The sequence below is a fragment of the Tupaia chinensis genome, unplaced genomic scaffold, assembly GCF_000334495.1.
Source record: "Tupaia chinensis unplaced genomic scaffold, TupChi_1.0 Scaffold144741_1, whole genome shotgun sequence".
Taxonomy (NCBI): domain Eukaryota; kingdom Metazoa; phylum Chordata; class Mammalia; order Scandentia; family Tupaiidae; genus Tupaia; species Tupaia belangeri.
The window spans coordinates 280,141-290,831 of NW_006204601.1; the positions used below are offsets into that span (position 1 = coordinate 280,141).

The following is a 10,691-nucleotide window of genomic DNA, read 5'->3' on the forward strand; positions in this document are numbered from 1 at the left end:
AAAAGGAAAAATCCAACCAAACCAAAGACAGAGGTTCAGGTCCCCTAAACCCTTCCCAAACTCCTTCATGATGCAGTCCTTGGACCCACAACTAAGGACGCTGTGTCCTCCCTGGGAGAGTACGACCACTGGGCCTGGAAGGTGTGGGAGAGGCTAGCCTTCTTGGGGGTTTGGCCAGTGTCATGCGTCCTGTGAGTGTGGAGCTCCCTTGCCCACTCTGTGCCTTTTTCTGAACTTGAGGATCGTTGCAAGTGGTCCCTGCGTTGCTGTGGACTCTAGGAGCGGAAGGCTAGCTGTTGCCAGGGGCGGCGAGCGGACGGTTTGTTGTGGAAGGACAGCTTGCATTTGGGCATGGTTAACTCTCTGACCTCTGGGGCTGGAGCTAATGGGCTTGGAGAGCTGGAAGCAGGAGCGGAGGTCAGAGCAGGATATGTCATGAACATCCGCCCTGCACCACCCACTGGAGTTCTTGGGACAGCACTGGGAATGTGACCTCCATTCCGCAGATGTAAGAGATGCTAAGGGTCTTGTCCAAGGGCACACGGGGAGGGGAGAAGGGCTGGTGTGGTCATCAGAGTCCAAGGTGATCTGATTCTGGAGGTTTATATATATATATTTTTTTTCTGGAGATATATATATATATAACTTGTATATATATATATGTATATAATTTATTCATTTATTTGTTGAGAAAGAGAAACACGGACTCCTGACAGGGTCTTGCCACACCCACAGCCCCATGAACCTTGCAGCTAACCAGGATGTCGGGCGCTCCCCCTGGGTTCAGGTCAGCCTGAGACCCAAAGCCCCGGCCTTCCACATGGCTGCACGTCGTGCGGTGCCCTCCTGCCTGCGCTGCCACAGCTGGGCAGACCCCAGCGTTTGGGCCCGCATTCCCAGGCTCCGGCCGAGCTGGCTGCTCCCGTGCCCCTCGGCCCCAAGTCCAGCCGAGCTCTCGACCCCTGTCCAGGAAGACCCCTTAAGAGTGAGGAGAGATTTGCTCCAAGTGACTTGGCCAGGCCGCTCGGCATCTCCGCAGCTCCCTGAAGTGGGTATGCGATAGCCCACGCGGCCTCCACCCAGTCAGGTGAGCTTCAAACATGACCAGACGAATGTACAGAAATCTTGTAAAACGGCCCATTAACATGGGAGGAATTCTGTGAGCACACCAAAGGGGCTCTTCTTGTTAGGCTGGCGACCTGCTCTGAAGCAATGGGCCAGGCCCCGGGCTGGGAAATCGCCCTCCCCCATGGCTCAGAGCTGTCAGGCTCTTCCTCTTCCTCTTCCTCGTCCTAAACCACCTTCCCACACTTCCTCTCTTGTTTAAACTTCAGCATCCCCCGGAGAGCAGCTAGTCCAGGACTATTATTTTTTGCATCTTCAAGATAAAGATACTGAGGCCCCAGAGAGGAGATAAGATTGCCCAACCAGTTAGGAGGCCGAGAAACCTGTCCTCAAATGCAGACCAGGGACTTGCCTTCGATCTCTGAGAGTGAGTGCTGGGGAACTTGATGGCCACGTTTTCAAAAAAGTAGGTCCTGTTAATGTTTATTGAGATTTGTATTGCTGCAGGTTCTGAATTAAAGCTCTTCTTTAATCTTTAAAGACTCTGTGAGGTAGGTCTTTTTTTTTTTTTTTTAAACTCTTTTTTAGGTTTTTGTCATAGGGCACAATGCATGCATCAGAGAGAGGCGGAGAGAGGGAAAGTGAGAAGTCACGCCCCAGGGGATGGTAAGCCGCATTCTCCTCTTGGGGTCTTGGGCTCACAGGCGCATACACCAGGTGTGATATTTAAGCTGCCGGATCCAAGACTCGAACCCTGCTTGGCCATATGAGGATCCAGCACCTTAAACACCACACCACTTACTGGTCCCAGTCATTATTTTTTATTTAGTCTTTAGTTGCATGTGCACTTTCCACAGACAGGGAGAAAGAGAGAGAGAAAAAGCACCCCCCAGGGAGGATGGCCACTCCGTAACCCCTTCTCCAGTGTCCTCTCGGGATTTATAGCACACGTGCACAAAACGAAGGCACTCAGACTCAGAGAAGTTAGGCACCCTTCCTGAGGTCACACGGCTGAAGGGGAGGGCGGAAGTTGAACCCAGGTCTGGCTCAGAGCCTGTGTGACCACCAAGACATTGGTTCAATCCCGTGAAGACCATCTCTGAGTGGGGGAAGTGCCTCTCTGAACACTCCCCCCACACACACTCTAGCCTGCCTCGCCCAGGCCCCAGGGCTTCACCCCCGTTTCCCTGCCCCCTAGTCGCCCATTTCTGGCCCATCCAAGCACTTTCCATCACATGACGCTCTCTTCCTGCCCACACAGATGTCCTCGCTCTCGCTCTCGCTCTCACTCTCGCTCTCGCTCCCGCCGAGTCCTGCTGTCTGTGGTTTTCTTACCTATCTACTCATTCATTTGTTGCCTGAACTGGAAAGTGTGAAATGGACCTTAGGTGTATCTGTGGGCGATTGGGTCCAGCCCCCTCCCCGGCCTGCAGATAGCAAAACCCACAGATGGTCAAGTCCCTTACATAAAATGACATGGTATGTATTTACTTTTGTTTTTAAATTTGCGATGGAGTGTACACACTTGCCAGAGATAGACAGAGAGAAAGCGCGAGAGCACCCTCCCAGTGGGGACGGTCACATCAATCCCTTCTCTTCCTCCTCTTCCTCCTTTTGAGAAGGTGTGCCAGGCGTGTTTCTCAAGCGGCCGGTGTGAGGCTTGAAACACACAGTTGTCCATGTAGGATCTGGCTCCCTTAACCAGTAGGCCATGAGGTTGGCCCTCAAATATTTTTAAAAGAACACAAGATAAGGACCAGCAGATGGCATAATGGTTATGTCACTGGACTCCCACACAGTCAATCTCACTTTGAGTCCCAGACCTGGTGGCTTAAAACTCACACCAGGTACATGTGTGTGCGTGCCCAAAATCTCAAGAGGAGAATGGAGGAGAAGGGATTGTGACATGGCCGTCCCCACTGAGGGGTGATTTCTCACTTTCTGTCCCTCTGTCTCTCTGGCAATTGCATGAGCCTTATAGCAAAAGTCTCAAAAACAAAAACCAACCAATCAACCAACCAACCAAACAAACAAACAAAAAACAAGATAAAGAAATGCTTAAAAAATCAAAACAGAAAAATAGAGACCTACGTGGCCAGGTCCAGCTATGGCAGCTCGTCCTCCTTTCGGGTCACAGGCCTGAGCTCAGCCGAAGCCTGGCCACACTGCCCCGGTATCTGGATTCCTCCAGGCAGCTGTGGTCACCCTGAGAAGCAGGACCTGCAGTCTCCAGCAGCCAGACACTTCATGGGACTGGATGGTGCCTGGAGAACTCGCAGTCCTTTGCCAGGTTCCGGTAATACCTGTGTGTAGCTCTCCTTCGAGATTCAGAAATAGAGGGGGAACAGCAGGTGGCATGGTGGTTAAGCCACTGGACACTCCCACATGGTCTAACATGGTTCAAGTCCCAGACCTGGTGGCTTGCTTTCTCACTTTCCTAATCTCTCCTTTATGTGTGTGTGTCTCTCTCTGGTCAAATTAAAATAAGTGAATGAATAAAAAAAATTAAATAAATGATTCTTTTTAAAAAAGAAAAAAGATTCAGAAATGGGGACCAGCAGATGGTGTAACGGTTACATCTCCGAACTCCCGCATAGTTGACCACAGTTCATGTCCCAGACCTGGAGGCTTAAAACATCCTGGTACGTGTGCATGTATGCCCAAAATCCCAAGAGGAGAATGGAGGGGAAGGGATTGCGGTGCGGCCATTCCCTTGGGGGGGAAGGGTGTGATTTCTCACTTTCTGTCTCTCTATCTCTCCAGTGAGCACACATGTCCTATAGCAAAAATCTCTCTAAACATTTATTTTAAAAAGATTTAGAAATGAAATTCATAGATATCGTTTTCCTACACACATTTTTAGAAATCTGTATAAGGTTCAACTGCAATATAGAGGAAACATAAAAGGAAAGTAGTTTATAGTAAAAGAATGTACCTTCCGCATGTAAAAGCTCAGCTCGACTACACAGGGCAGCACCGCTTCCTAATGCACACAGCCCTGCGGCGGAGAGCTGTGAGCGCGGGCTCGGAGCTGGAGTTTGTGTTGGCAACTCAGCTCCCGTGACCAGGTGGCCGCCAGGGCCAGGTTCTCTGAAATGGTAAACGACCTTGGTACACTTTTCTTCTTCTTTTTCTTCTTTTCTTTTCTTTCTTTACTTTTTTCTTTTCTTTCTTTTTTCTCCTTCTCCTCCTTCTCCTTCTTCTCTTCCTTCTTCTTCTGAATGATTTAATTTTATTAATTTTTTTTAATTTTAATTTTAATTTGCCTAAAGAGAGAGAATGGGAAAGTGAAAAAGCAAGCCACCAGGTCTGGAACGCCAACAGTGGTCACGTGAGAATCCAGTGCCTTAACCACCATGCCACCTACTGGCCCCAACCTTGGTAAACTGATGAAGGCCAAGCCTAATCTTCCCTAGGACTGCACAGTGGTTTTATTTCTAGAGAATTCACTGTATGTTTAAACTAGTCAGGGCCAGCCCCATGGTCTAATGGTTACTGGATTTAGATCCCACATAGTCTAAAGGATTCGAATCCTGGCCTTGGCGGTTAGAAAAACCCTCCTGGTACATGTGTGCAGGCCCCCAAAATCCCAACAGGATGGAGAAATGGAGGAAAAGGGATTTGGGGATAACCATGCCCCTTTGGGGGTGTTTTCTTGTTTTTCCTTTTTCTCTGTCTCTGTCTCTCTCTGGAGAGTGTACACACAATTAAAAAGAAATAAATATAACTGTTCAGGCTAGCTGCATTTGGCAGCAGTAACAAAACTCTCCATGATGCTCAGGCCGTATGGGAAGGTCCCATGTTCTCATCCCTGGGTCTCCTTGTGCACGCCAGAGGTTCATGTGTGCGTGCATGATCTTGGCAGGCTGGGGCCGCAGGTAGGATGGTGGCGTGTAGACCGTATTGAGTCTCTTTCCAAAAAAAAATGCCTCCTTCTTGCATCAAAGGAATTAATAAATTTTAAAGAAAATGTTCCAAAAAGACAGGAGTAAACTAGAACTAGCTTCCAGGTCCGATAATAACGAGCAAGTTTTTCAGGTATCCGATGATCTAGAAAGACACAGGAAAATGGAGAGAGATGTCCTCGTTGTTGAAATTCCTTGCTGTGTCAGACTACTCTACTCTTCTCAGGACAATTAGCGTCTCCGACCTGCCATCTATCAAATGCCAGGAGCCTGGTGACATCCAGAAACAGCAAAGGCCTTATACATTTTTAAAATGTCCCCTAGGGGGCGGTGGTGCACCTTTTGGGAGCAATTGTGGCACACTCTCCAGCCACTAGTTAACTTTACCTTTCGCATGAAGACCCAGAGACTGCATCCCTTCCACAGCTGAGTGGTGTTCGTTATGTGGAGACCCATGCACTCCACAATTCCCTCTGGAGGACACTGCACGGTTACAAACAAGGCTGCGATGAAGAAGGCCAAGGTCATGCGTCTTTTTGCACTAAGTGATCAGATGACTAGGGGAGTTCTTAGAAGTGGTCTCGCTGGGTCAAGGGTGAGCGCATTTTGAATTTTGGTAGTTTATGGCCCAAATTGTCCTTTACAGGGGTACATTCATTCACCCACACTCCCCCAGCAGAACAGAGCTATGGGGGGTAACTCTGGAAGGTCTGAGCCAGGACTTTCCTCCCCTGGGGGCCCTTTCTCTGACCACACCCAGAATCCCACTCCATGTACTGAAGCCTCTGGTGTCCAGAGACTCCTCAACCCACCTTCTCAGGGTATGCAGGAGGCCTTTTCCCAGTGGAGCTGATCCTGGCTGTTAGATTTCTTTCTTTCTTTCTTTCTTTTTAAATCTTCAAAACAAATGCAGATTTGCTGCTGTTCTATACCTGATGCATACCTATTGGGAGGGGCACCTTTCCCCACCCCACCCCCCACCAACTTTTTTTAAAATTATTTTTTAAAGAATTATTTATTTAACTTTGTTATTATTATTATTATTATTATTATTTAATTTGACGAGAGATAGAGGAAGAGAGAGAAAGCAGGTCGCCAGGTCCAGGACTTGAACCTCAGTCGGCCATGTGGGAGTCCAGTGCCCTTAACCGCCACGCTACCTGCTGGCCCTCACTGACTATTTATTTTAAAGACCAGGACATTTGCGGAATGGAGAAGTTGAGCATCCACACACCCTTCCTCTTGATTCACCTGAGCTGTTAACATGTTGCTACACGGTGTCTTCTTTTTTTCCTGGCTGAACCATTTCCACTTGAGACTAAGTTGCAGACATCCTAATACTTTACTCACCCCAAAACACTGCAATGTGTGTTTCCTAAGAGCAAGGACATTCTACGAAACCACAGGGTGGTCTTTGCACTCAAGAAATGTAACCGTGGTAAAATACCATCTACCACACAGGCCTTAGTCGGTTTTCTCCATTGGTTCCAACCGACCTTCTATAGCTTTCCTACCCCTTCCCCCTCAGGATCCAAGCACAGATCAGACTTTGCAGTTCACTGTGGACCTAGACTTCGGATTTCTCCTCTAGAGGATGAGCGCCTCCGTGGTTCTGGGCCCTGCCTTCAGAAGGCTGCTTCCAGAGGACTGTGGGGACTCAAATGTGTGGGTCACGCCTCATGACTCTCTGGGCCCCGCTTTGACTCCGTAAATGTCTTCCTAGGCTCTGGGCGTGCAAGCAGGATGGGACCCTGCCCTGCCCCAGAAGGCCAAAGCCTCATAATAAATTTGCTCCTTGGGATCAGGCCAGGACCACTTGTCCGGCAGTTACCGCAGCCGACTCTGCCCAGTGGTACTGTTTTCTCCCTTTTTGTAGCTGAAAGAGGAGTTTGTTTCCCACCTGTCTGAGGCCCCTGCCTGCCACCAGGGGCCGTGTGCTACCTCTGGAAGGACCACTGTGTGCCAGGCTGGATAGGCCACCGCTGAGTCAGAAAGGCCAGCGGCCACCTCATCGCCAGGCTCCCAGGCTTGCCTCTCTGGGTGGTGTGTCTAGCCAGAACGCCAGAGCTCCTCGGGCTCTCAGGGCTCCTGCTCTCTGGAACTGCTGCAATCACCCTCGGGAGATGACTTCGTAGCTCCCGTGGTGCCTCATCACCCAGGGGTGTTACCTCTCCAGTGTCCCCAGGCTGCTGACACTGCAGGAGACTCTGGTCACACCCTTGAGATCCTGTGGTTCTCTTTTTCTCCTAAGTTTTTTCTTTTTCTTTTTTTCCCCCTTTTTTTTTTGCTGTAGGGCATGTGTGCACTCTCCAGAAAGACAGAGAGAGACAGAGAGACAGAAAGCAAGAAATCACCCCCCAGAGGGGATGGTCATGCTGCAATCCCTTCTCCTCTCTTCTTCTCTCGGGATCTTGGGTACGCACGCACACGCGCCCGGCGTGAGTTTAAGCTACCAGGTCTGGGACTCGAACCACAGTCAACTACATGGGAGTCCAGCGACATAGCCATTAAACTGCTGGTCCCTTCTTCTAAATTTTTTCTACAGGGCGGGTGTGCTCGCCAGAGAGAGAAAAAGAAAGAAAAACCACCCTCCAATGGGGATGGCCACACTGCAATCCCTCTCCTCCAGACTCCTCCTGGATTTGGGGCAGGAGGGCATGTGCACTGAGTCATTAACAAGCCGCCATGTCCAGGACTCAAACCATACAGCCGGCCACGTGGGATCCAGTGTCTTTACCTCCAAGGCACCTACTGATCCGAGATGCTGCGGTCTTCTAAGCCTCTAAGCACATCACACAGAAGGCAGGGACTGTGATCTACTCCTGGGTCCTTGGCAGGGACCACAGAATCGTTTTACTGGCCTTTCGTGCAGCTTTCACAGATGTGGTTTTAGCTCAGTCTGAAAACTAGCCAGGACACGTGATAGTATCCTTATTGGCCGATGAGAAAGCAGGGGTCCTGACGTACCTCCAAGGCATCTTACTTTAAATCACTGCAAAAAGAAAACAGCATGGAGTGCAAGTCCCTCATTCTACTGCCGGGGAAACTGAGGCTCGGGGCGTATTAGGTTTGATTCTTGGCAGGGCTACCTTGCTCTTTGGGACCTACACTCTGGGTGTAAGGAATTATTGCATTATCCATGCCTGCCTGCTGGAGGCAAAGCTAGGACCATAATCCAGGAATTTTTTGTGCCTGGTGGGCAAGTAATAATAACTGATAGAAATCTCATAACAGGGGACCAGCAGGTGGTGTGGTGGTTAAGGCACTGGACACTCACATGTGGCTGACCACGGCTCGAGTCCCAGACCTGGTGGCTTGCTTTCTCACTTTCCCTCTCTCTTTATCTTTCCCTGGTTAGATCAGAATAAATGAATGAATAAATAAAATATTAATAATTGATTTAAAAAAAATCTCCTAATAGTGCCACGCAGGGCACTAAGCACTTCACAGCTACACACTCGTCAATCTGCACAGAATCCCCATGAGGTAGGGGCATTGTTATCACCATCACCTCATTTTATAACTGGGGAAACTAAGGCTTAGAGGTGTTAAGGTACCCGCTAAAGGTCCCGAAGCCGCCCAGAGGCAGCTGAGATCTGATTCCAGGTCCCTCACTGCCACAGGCTCTGCTTTTGAACCATAGGTGGTGCTATGGTCCCAGCTGAGAACCTAGGTACAGGGCTGTCTGGGTCAGGCAGGTCAGCGTTCGAATTTCTGCTCTTTCATTCAGATGACAGTGCGCGGATTTGACTTCTGGGGACCTCTGTTTTGTAAATTGGGAGACTGTGGAGAAGCCAAGGTTCTACTTCACACTAGGAAAAGTCATTATATGCAAGCACCTGTTTCCTCTTCTGTACCATGGACCCCATTTCTGGGCTGTTGGCTTTGAAATTGTTGGTAAAGGACCAGCAGGTGGCGTGGTGGTTAAGGCCCTAGACTCCCACAAGGCAGAACGCGGTTCAGGTTCCCAGTTCCCACCAGGCGGCTTGAAAACCACGCCCAGCTCCTGTGTGAGCCTGTGTGCCCATGATCCCGAGAGGCGAATGGAGAGAAGGGGTTATGGCGTGGCCATCCTCCCTGGGGCAATTTCTCACTTTCCCTCTCGTTGTTTCTCTCTGTTTCTCTTCTCTCCAATGAGCACAGGCACCTTATGAGAAAAAAAAAGAAAGAAATTGTTGGCAAACCAAAACTTTGAGGTTGTAAAAGATCTGAATGGGGACTGGGTTCTCACCTTAACCGACAATTTAGAAAATGATTCTGTGTCATTTCTGAACTCAGCCTGAGCCGGGAAAGAATGGAAAGAGCGTCTTCTCTCGGCCCCTCTGGACCAGCGCCCCCCCAGCCACAGACAGCACTCTCCCCGGCCGCGAGCCACCCAGGCGCAAGGCCTTTTCCCAGGGAAAGCTGACGGCTGGCCGCTGGGCATCCACGTGCTAACCCGGCAGGCGCGCGCTGGCTGGGTGGTTCCAGAGCTGGACGCGACCAGTGGGAGCTTGAGGGGCGGGGAAGATAGTGACGTCAAAGTCTAGGCCTACCCTTCTTAAAGGCGCAGGTTTGCTTCTAGTGTACTTTTTTTTATTTTTTGGGGGGGGTTGTAACGATGGCTCGGAAGTTTTAAAGGCGAGGTGGGTGGTGGGGTCTCGCGCCCAGTGCTGACCCGAAAGAAAAATGTGTTTCCCTGAGAAGCGAGATCAGAGACGTTAACGCTGGATTTAAGTCTACTTGTCGCCCTGGGAAGGCCTCGGAGATTGCACCAGATAGATTAGAATCCCAGGCTAGCTTCGAGCCTCAGTTTCACCTTCTGTAAAGTGGGGCAACCTATTTCAATAACAGCCTGCTTCAAAAAACGTTGAGACCTCGTTAAAATAATGACGAGAGAAACCGACACAAAAAGGCCGGCTCCCTTCCCCCGCCCAGTGCTCTCACTGTGTGCAAAGAATCCGAGGCCCAAAGTTGTGTTGTAACTTGCCCAAGGTCACGCGGAGGTGGGGCCTGGGTCCGCGGGCTCTCAAGCCAGCCTTCCGTCTGTCCAGCCCGCCCGGCCCGGGTTGCATAGCTCGTCTAACTCAATTGCCCACACCCGCACGGTGCCCTAAAGTTTATAAAGTGCTTTCGGAGTTGCAGCCTCGCTCGGTGCTTTGTGAAACAGTGATGAAGCTAATACCCGCAAAATACAGTGGTCGCGAAGTTGGCAAAGCTCAGCAGGGCGCCCGGCAGGTAAATGTTTGCCGTTACAGTTGATCGCCCGGCGACCTTGTGGGGCCGATTCTCACCGCCGCCGCCGAGCGGACGAGGACTCTCGCGACCGGACAGTGCCTAACCCACGCGTCTGGAAGGTTGGCGGCAGCGCTAGGACTCCGGGTGCAGCGCTCCGCCCGGGGTGGTGGTGGTGGTGGTAGTAAGGGTATGAGGATGAGCTGTCAAGTGCGGAGCTGCCACCAGGTCAAGAGCGACCTAGGCCCGCAGGCCTCAAGGAGTCCAGGGCAAGAATGGAACCGGCCCGCGTGGCCGCGGAGCAGGGTCGGGATCGCCGCAGGTGGGGGAGACGCGAGTAGGCGGGGCCGGCGGACTCCGGGCTTGTAGCCGGTTGGCCCGTGGGGGGCGGGGTCTGGCAGCGCGTCGGGGGCGGGGCCGGTCTAGCTGCTCTCGGAGTCCGCCTCCAAGCTCCGCGAGCGCGCGCGGACCCAGCACCGGCCCCGGCGCCGCCATGGGCCCGCGCCG

At 51.1% G+C, this 10,691-nt stretch overlaps 1 protein-coding gene and 1 pseudogene across 1 annotated transcript in view; both read left to right on the forward strand.

Moving 5' to 3' along the window:
• LOC102480133 (39S ribosomal protein L35, mitochondrial pseudogene) overlaps window positions 1–1,063 on the forward strand; it is a 6,558-nt pseudogene extending 5,495 nt beyond the window's left edge.
• An 8,929-nt stretch (window positions 1,064–9,992) lies between these two features.
• SLC25A39 (solute carrier family 25 member 39) overlaps window positions 9,993–10,691 on the forward strand; it is a 7,559-nt gene continuing 6,860 nt past the window's right edge. Inside the window, exon 1 of the mRNA XM_006167351.3 lies at window positions 9,993–10,187. The gene's annotated coding sequence lies outside the window, so the exon portion shown is untranslated. The remainder of the gene's footprint in view (window positions 10,188–10,691) is intronic.